This window comes from Chrysochloris asiatica, unplaced genomic scaffold (assembly GCF_000296735.1).
Source record: "Chrysochloris asiatica unplaced genomic scaffold, ChrAsi1.0 scaffold00158, whole genome shotgun sequence".
Taxonomy (NCBI): domain Eukaryota; kingdom Metazoa; phylum Chordata; class Mammalia; order Afrosoricida; family Chrysochloridae; genus Chrysochloris; species Chrysochloris asiatica.
Genome location: NW_006408676.1, coordinates 1,778,658 through 1,786,777, shown reverse-complemented (window position 1 = coordinate 1,786,777; position 8,120 = coordinate 1,778,658). Strand labels below are relative to the sequence as shown.

General features: G+C 40.8%; 1 protein-coding gene and 2 pseudogenes across 2 annotated transcripts in view; 1 reads left to right on the top strand and 2 right to left on the bottom strand.

The window, feature by feature from the left end:
- Positions 1 to 8,120, bottom strand: part of NTM (neurotrimin) — a 749,477-nt gene that overhangs the window by 680,948 nt on the left and 60,409 nt on the right. The window lies entirely within an intron of this gene.
- LOC102833174 overlaps positions 6,528 to 8,120 on the bottom strand; it is a 7,896-nt pseudogene continuing 6,303 nt past the window's right edge.
- LOC102842160 overlaps positions 7,514 to 8,120 on the top strand; it is an 11,314-nt pseudogene continuing 10,707 nt past the window's right edge.

Genomic DNA, 8,120 nt, shown 5'->3' with positions numbered 1-8,120 from the left:
TTTATGGGAGCAGAAAGCCTCATCTTTCTCCCATGGAACAGCTGGTAGTTTTGAACTGCTGACCGTGAGATTAGCAGCCCAATTCGTAACCACTAGGCTACCAGAGCTCCTTCAAAACATGAGAAAGAAAAGTACAAGGGGGCTTCAAAAAGTTTGTGGAAATAGTCCATTTTCATTTCATTTTTCTAAAACATTTTGAAGGTCCCTTGTATGAGTAGCTTTGAAAATCTCTCATCTGAAAGGCTAACTGATCTAGTCTTGGTGGGTTTAACATCTTCAACAAAAAACAGGGTATTTTTCATGACACGAAATAGAATGGGTCACACAGACCTGGGAATGTGGGTCACTGCTTAGGTTACAGGTCCAATACTGAGGGTGAACCAGGCACAAACCTCTGAATTACCAAGATCTCCAAAGCTGATCAGAATTTCTCCAATCACTAGGGAGTTTCTTTCCACCTATAGTCTGAACCTCAGACTACGAGTGTTTCCTGTCTTAGTAAACAATCAAGGACAAGGAACTGAGTACTGGATCTGAGGCTAGGATAGCACATTGGTCCAGATACTAAGGATACAGCTGTGAAAAAAGATGCCCTCCTGTAGCTTAGATTTTAGTTGAGCAAACAAGCAAACAACAAATATGCAAAAGTATCTGGTAAATGCCGTGGAGACAAAATCAAGTAGAGTGTGATTGGGGGTAGTGGTCACTGTTAATTTATATTGATGGACACTAAAATAGTTTCTGGAGTTGTAGTGTCATGTTGTAGGATAAGCACTGGACCACAGGGATGGCGGTTCAAATTTACCAGCCGCTCCTTGGAAACTCTATACAAGGTCGCTATGAGTCAGAGCCCACTCAACAGCACTTAACCACAACAACAAAAGAGAAAGAGCCTTGGGAAATCTAGAAGATCTTTTCAAGCAGAGGAAACAGCCAGTACAAAACCCTAAAGTGTTGAGCAGGAAGCACTAATTTTAGCTCAAGCTATCATTCTATGGACACAAAGCAAGTCAATTTTCTGAGTTACACTTCCTCCTTGGTCAACAGAAATCGATCATCAGAGAAACAGCAATGTTTTGGTAAAAGAAAATAGCTAAGCTTTTGAAGGTCCCCCCAAAAGAGCCTTTGGATATAATAATCATTGAAACTAAGTTTTATTTTATTTTGCTCTGTTTGGCACATGTGTCATTATAGCAATAAGTATCATTGTGTTTATTATTTTACCACTGAATAGTAATAAAACAGTAATAGTAATGATAATTAAAATCTACAGAAATAATATTAGTAGGATACGGGAACCGATTCGATGGCACTTAACAACAACATATCCTGAGTGCTTACGAGGTAACAGATTCTGTATCAAGTACTTCCAATGCATTATCTTATTAAATATCACTACTATCCTAGGAGTCCTGGTGTGGCACTGTGGGTTAATGTGCTTGACTGCAAAGTCGGTTTGAACCTCAAGGCCAGCGGTTCAAGCTTACCAATCCCACCTTGGAAACCCTACACAGGGTTGCTATGAATCAGAACCGACTTGATGATACTTAATAACAACAACACTATACTAAGGATGCAGAGCCTAGTGGCTCCAGAAAGTAAGTACTGGACTACAAACTATAAGGTCAATGGTTCAAGCCCACCAGAAAGATGAGACTTTCTGCTTCCACAAAAGATGTAAAAGCCTCAGAAACTCTGTACAGAGTTGCTATGAGTAGAAACGGACTCCATGGCACTTAACAGCAACAACAGCAACCCTAAAGATTTTTGGAGGTTTGAGTCCACCCAGAGGCAGCATGGAAGAAAGGTATGGAGGCTTGTTTTCATAAGGATTGTTGTTGTTAAGCGCCATCCAGTCAGTGTCGACTCATAGTGACCCTGTACAAGGTTTCCAAGAAGCAACTGGTGAGTGTGAACCACCAACCTTGCGGTCAAACTGATCTTGCAGTCCAGCGCATTAAGCCGCAGCACCACACCAGGGTTCCGTTAAATATGTCCTAATAAGAGAAATACAAGGGTGAGCCAAGTAAACAATATCATTGTCTCTCATATGGGGGTCATCATTCCATGAGTTCAAAGTGACTCAACAGAAACACACTACCTGAAAAAAAACTTGAGGCTTAAATAAGACAGTTATACCAATGAAAACAGTTGCAAAACCAAAAGGTGCTACCACCATACTTATATTCAGACTGAATTATGTTAAAGCCATTGTCTAATGATTAACTATCCCCATGTAAGTAAAAATGAATGGAATCAGTGTGTGAGGTGTTAAAAGGTCCCCAAATGCTAAAGAACTAAAATAAGATCACCCAATAAATACCAAGACTATATCCTAGCTCCCTTACGTTTCACAGATATTATACTGTTGGTGGTGTTGTTAAGTGCCATCAAGTTGGTTCCAACTTATAGTGACCTGAATAGGGTCTCCAAGGCTTTACATCTTTGCGGGAACAGAAAGTCTCATCTTTCTCCCATGGAGTGGCAGGTGGGTTTGAACTGCTGACCTTGTGCTTCACAGTCTAATGCTTATCTAACAGAACCATCAAGCTTCCACAGACATTGTAGACATTCCAAAATGTATAATATGTATGTATGTACTTGTGTCCTGGAGTGGCGCTGTGGGTTAATGTGCCAGACTGCAAAGTCGTTTGAATTACGAGGTTGGCAGTTCATGCTCACCAGCAGCTCCTAGGAAACCCTATACAGGGTCGCTATGGGTCAGAACCAACTCAACGGGACTTAACAACAACAACTTGTGTCCTGCCTCTTCCTGGTCTCCCTCCCTTTCTTTTATTTCTTTGTTTCCTCTGCCATCAAGCACTCTTTGGGTATTATATGTACCAGCGCTCTCTAAATGCTGACAAAAATCTATAAAGACACAGTTCATATAGATTATAGACTGGAAGGAGTCAGTATGTATGGACTCAGGCAAAATGAGAGGTCCTCCAGCGATCCCCTATGCCAGCCCATGTTGTGCACTGTAATGAAGGTGGAAATAACATCAAGTATGAACGTAAATCCAATTTGTCAGTGTAAGACTGCAAGGTAGGTGGTTCAAACTCACAGTTGTTTCTTGGAAATCCTAAACAGGGTCGCTATGAGTTGGGACTGATTTCAAGGCACTTAACAACAACAAATATGTATTATTTAAATCAAGGCAACCATAATGCAAAACAGGAAGCCAGTTTCTAGCCAGCTCTCCATGGAGTCCAGAGACAGAAGAGGAACCACAAAGAGAATTCTGCCTTTGGCTAGCCAGAGTTTTTCTTCACAAGAAGATCAAGTTATCAAGAAAGTCCAGGTAAGCCCTGTGAATGTCCACTGTCAGATGCTGGAAAGCCAGGCTCCCAGGTTGAATGAAGGCACCACAGAGGAGGCTGGACCAATCCTCTATGTGTGAAATGGTACAATGGAGCAACAGTACCTGGTGAGCCAACAGGGCTATACCGAAGTGCCAAACAGGTCCTCACCTTGTTTCCTTCTACCCTGCAACAGCTGTACCTCAGGGACCATTAGGAGAACTGAGAAAAATTATTAGGAACATTGGAAATTATTCCTAACAAGCATTAAAACAGTGTACAAAACTAGAATACTTAAAACAGTATAAAACTGGTCCATTATCACTCTTGTAAATCAACAGAATAAAAGAGAGTTCAGAATTTGACACAGATACAGAAAACCATTTTTATATAATAAAGACAGAATCTCCAATCAAAGGGAACAGGTAGCTGATTTAATAAAGATTGTTAGGATTATGAATCTAGTTAGACAGAACAAAACAATGGAGTACCCTTTTCTAAAATAGCATATATTTCAGATGAAACTACAACTAAAACATAAAAATGAAATTATAAAAAAAGTTAGCAAAACAAGTCCTATTGTTCAAAATTTTGGAATGGGAAAGGTCTTTGTAAGTATGAGCTTAGAAGCTATAAAAGTACTTGACTTCATAAAAGCTAAACATTTTATATAGAAAAATATGTATCATAAACAAAATTAGTCTACAAAGAACAAACCAGAAAGGAATTTATAACATGCATGACAATTGTCAAATTGCTTTAATGCACTCTTAAAAATCATAAGAAAACATTTTTAAATGACAATATAAACAAATAATAAAAACATAAAGAAATAAATAGCAATAAAAAATAAATAAATGAAAAGATGTTCAACTTCATAATTAAAGAAATGAGTATTTAATATTAGTCAAGTACCATGTTGGCAAATATAAAAAAGGTATACAACCACTATTTGACAAATTTTGGAGTCCTGGTATGATGCTGTGGGTTAATGTGCTGGACTGCAACGTTGGTTTGAATTGTAAGGTCGATGGTTTAAGCTTACCAGTCACTCCTCAGAAACCCTATACAGGGTCACTATGGGTCGAAATCAGCTCAACAGCACTTAACAACAACAAATTAGGTAAATTTTATGGAAACCATAGTCAAGCGAGATATCATATTCCAATATCTTTTTTGTCAGGCAATTTTACAATCTTCCTTAACCTTTTAACGTGTATACTGGATGTTCTATGAAATACTTACAGAGATACATATTCATAGCAGCTTTGTTTAGGAGAGTAGGACACTACCACTAAATTACATATGTGAATTTGTAATAAACTAGTTAAGTAGTTGTTTGTTGTTAAGTGCTATCCAGTGAGTTCTGACTCACATTGACACTGTATAGACTTTCAAAGGAGTGAATGGGGAGTTTGAACTGCTTACCTTGTGGTTCAAACCAACCTGGCAGTCCAGTGCTTTGTCCTACAGTGACACTAGTTAAGTACATTATGGAACCTTAGAACAAAGAATATTAGTAATCTAGGTAAAGGAAATAAGGTTAATTTATCCATACTGACAATGAAGTCTATTGCCAATATGGTGTTTGTAAGTACAAGACGCCATAGACAGATATGTAACTCATGTTTCATTTCTGAACAGTTCGTATTACCAGTGACTAAAAAAGATGTAAAATCACATATTAGACAAATGATGGGCACCTCTGGAGATGGGAGAGAAAACCCTCTCCAGAGAAGCTATCTTGTCCAACTTCTTGAAATAGATCATTATATTTTGCTTTTACACTGGGTATGCTTTCTTTTTTCTTCTTTTTCTATTTATCCATTTTAAAAATAATAAGAGCAAAGCTTTTTTAAAAAATTTCAACGAACATTAAAGATCAGGAAATCTGCCAGTTTGCCATTTGAGGTACATTACATTACCTAGTTGCTTCTCTTCTCTAAAATAAGGGCACTGGTACAATTTCTAAGGTCTTTTCAGATGAATGTTTCTAGGATTTAGAAATAAGATCCTTTTCTAAAAGAGCACACATGGTTGCCCAACCCAGGCCCAAGAAAGATGAAAGGCACTGAGGCATCCATCACTGGTCCATTTCCTCCTCGCCTTCTCCTCAGGAGTCTCCCACCACTTTAGGCCCGGCTCCGTAGACCTGTTTATAGTGTCTCTGCCTGATTTATCTTCCTCCTTGCCCCTAGTTCCTGGATTGCTTTCTCATTATTCCTTCTGGCCTGGATCTGGCTCTAGACGTCTGGGTCCTATCAGTCTTTTTTTTACATAACTATCCCCAGTTTGTTAGCTGTATACAAAGTATATATATAATCCATCCATCATTTCACACCCTGCAAGTGACTGTGTCTGGAATGGAAGAATCTGCTTGCACCACACAACACTTAATAGGCAAGATTGCTTTTCACTAGCAGAAAGAAATCTGCCAAATACACTCTATTCATTTTAATACCTCTGTCTCCCAGAAACTGCAGGGTGGTCACATTATAGAAAGCAATTAGGTATAGTGACTCTTCTTGTAGGATTTCTGGAGGAAGGGCAACAGCACAAGTGTAGCCTGTGAAAGTCACTGTATAATTCCGAGAAAAACACACAGGACAATTTAACTAAATACTATTACAACTTGCCCTTTATTTTTGACAAACCCTGGCTGGTTTGCCGTTAATTTCTTTCTTTTTTTTTTTTCAATCAAGGCTTTATTGTCGATTTAAAGAAACTTCGGAAACAGGTGTTTTGTTGTTTTCACAAATGATAATCAAACCAAAAGTAATTTGGAGATGCTACACATTCTTTCGTGATTCAAAATAATGAGTCATACAACGTCAAGTGAGGCTTATTGAAATCTTGTCTCTTCAGCTAATCTTCCCTGGATCGCTGCAGAAGTAACTTTTTCAAATAGAAAACACTCATACCAGCAAAGGAACCGTACAAACGTGGAAATGATACGTAAAGATAAACAGACTGTGTGATGGATACGTGGCATGTTAGAAAGTACACACACAGAAGGAAGACACTTAACCAGAGGCAGAAGCCGCTATGTTCTTAGCTACGGTGCACACAGCGAGCCGCAGGTCCACAGCTTTCGTTCTACTGTATCTGCTGAAGTGAAGTTAAAAAAAAGTCCCTGGAGACACGTGGGAGTGTAATGTGCCTGTAAGCAGAGCAGTCTTCACAGGACCCCGAGGACCACGCAGGAACCCTGCCCGCTGGCGACTCTCAGAAAGACAAGATGGTCTTGTGAATGATCTCCACAGACTCACGAATCTCATCCTCCTTGATGACCCGTGGTGGAGCCAGTCTGATGATGTCATCGTGGGTCGGCTTGGCAAGCAGCCCATTGTCTCGAAGTCGGAGGCACACTTTCCAAGCATCATAGTCTTTGGTATCTTTAATGACAATAGCGTTCAATAATCCTTTTCCCCTCACAGCTGTGACAACGTCAGATGGTAGCTTCATAAGCTCGTGTCTCAAGAGAGTACCATTTTGTCGGCATTTTCAGCCAAGTTTTCTTCTTCTAGGACCTCGGCAGCCCAGGGGGTTCCCACCGTAGGTTGAGCCGTGTTCCCTGGGCTTGATGGTGAGCATCACGTGGTCATCACACCTCAGAGACCGGGTACAAGCCCCCAGAAAGGGCCTTGCCAAGGAGGACGACATCAGGACTCACGTCTTCATGATCAACAGCCAGCCGTTGGCCAGTGCGGGCCAGTCCCATCTCTTCATCAGCGATGAAGAGAACCTGGTGCTGCGTGCAGAGCTCTCGCACACCCTTGAGGTAGCCTGGGTGGGGAACAACACCACCTGCTTCGCCCTGAATGGGTTCCACCCTGAACTCAGCAACTGTTGGGTCCTGAAGAGCGCGCTCAAGAGCAGGGAGGTCGTTGTAGGGAATGATTTCAACACCTGGCATAAATGGTCCCAAACCATCGTAACTGGTGGGGTCCGTGGAGCTGGAGATGGCAGGCAGCATTCTACCCCAAAAGTTTCCAGTTGCAAAAATAATCTTGGCTTTGTATTTTGGGATGCCCTTGAAGGTGTAGCCCCACCTCCTCCGAGCAAGCTTGCAGGCTGTCTCTCCTGCCTCCACTCCTGTATTCATAGGAAGAACTTTGTGGTACTTGAAAAGCTTTGTTACGTACCCGGCGGAGCACAGAGGCAGGCTGCAGATGGGCGAGCTTGGAAAGCAGCATGTCTGTCCAGCGGGAATGCAAGCAGATACTCCTGAAGGAGAGATTCAGAAGGGAGAATCTGAAGATGAGTTGTTTCTTAAACTTCTTCCGGGTTCCGAGACTTCCACGGTCGCACTTCCTTTCTTCCTATTCAGTTTAGCCCTGAGAGCATGCAAGAAGCAAAACCGACACCCGGCGAACAGCTGCAGTTAATTTCTTAAACTGCTTCAGAAATACTAAATATTTAGGTAAAAATGTGAACACATGGTTAACATTGTAGACTTGGTATTAAACCTTTTACTGTTTTCAGAGAGATCAACTCTACCATATAAGGTGACTTCAAAAAAATTAATGAAAACATGAAAAGATAGTGGAATTTTTCTATGAACTTTTGAAGCCCCCCTCCTATGTTAAAATTAAACTAAAATAACAAAACCCGTGACACAGAGTTGACTCTAAGTCACGGGGACCCACAGACATCAGAGTAGACGTGTGCTCCACAGGGTTTTCCTTAGCTAATTTCTTGGAAGGAAACCATTAGTCCCTTCTTCCAAGGCACCTCTGGGTGCCTTTCAATGAGCAACTGAGTACCATAACCATGTTGTTATCAGGTGCCATCGAGTCAGAACCGACTCATAGAGAC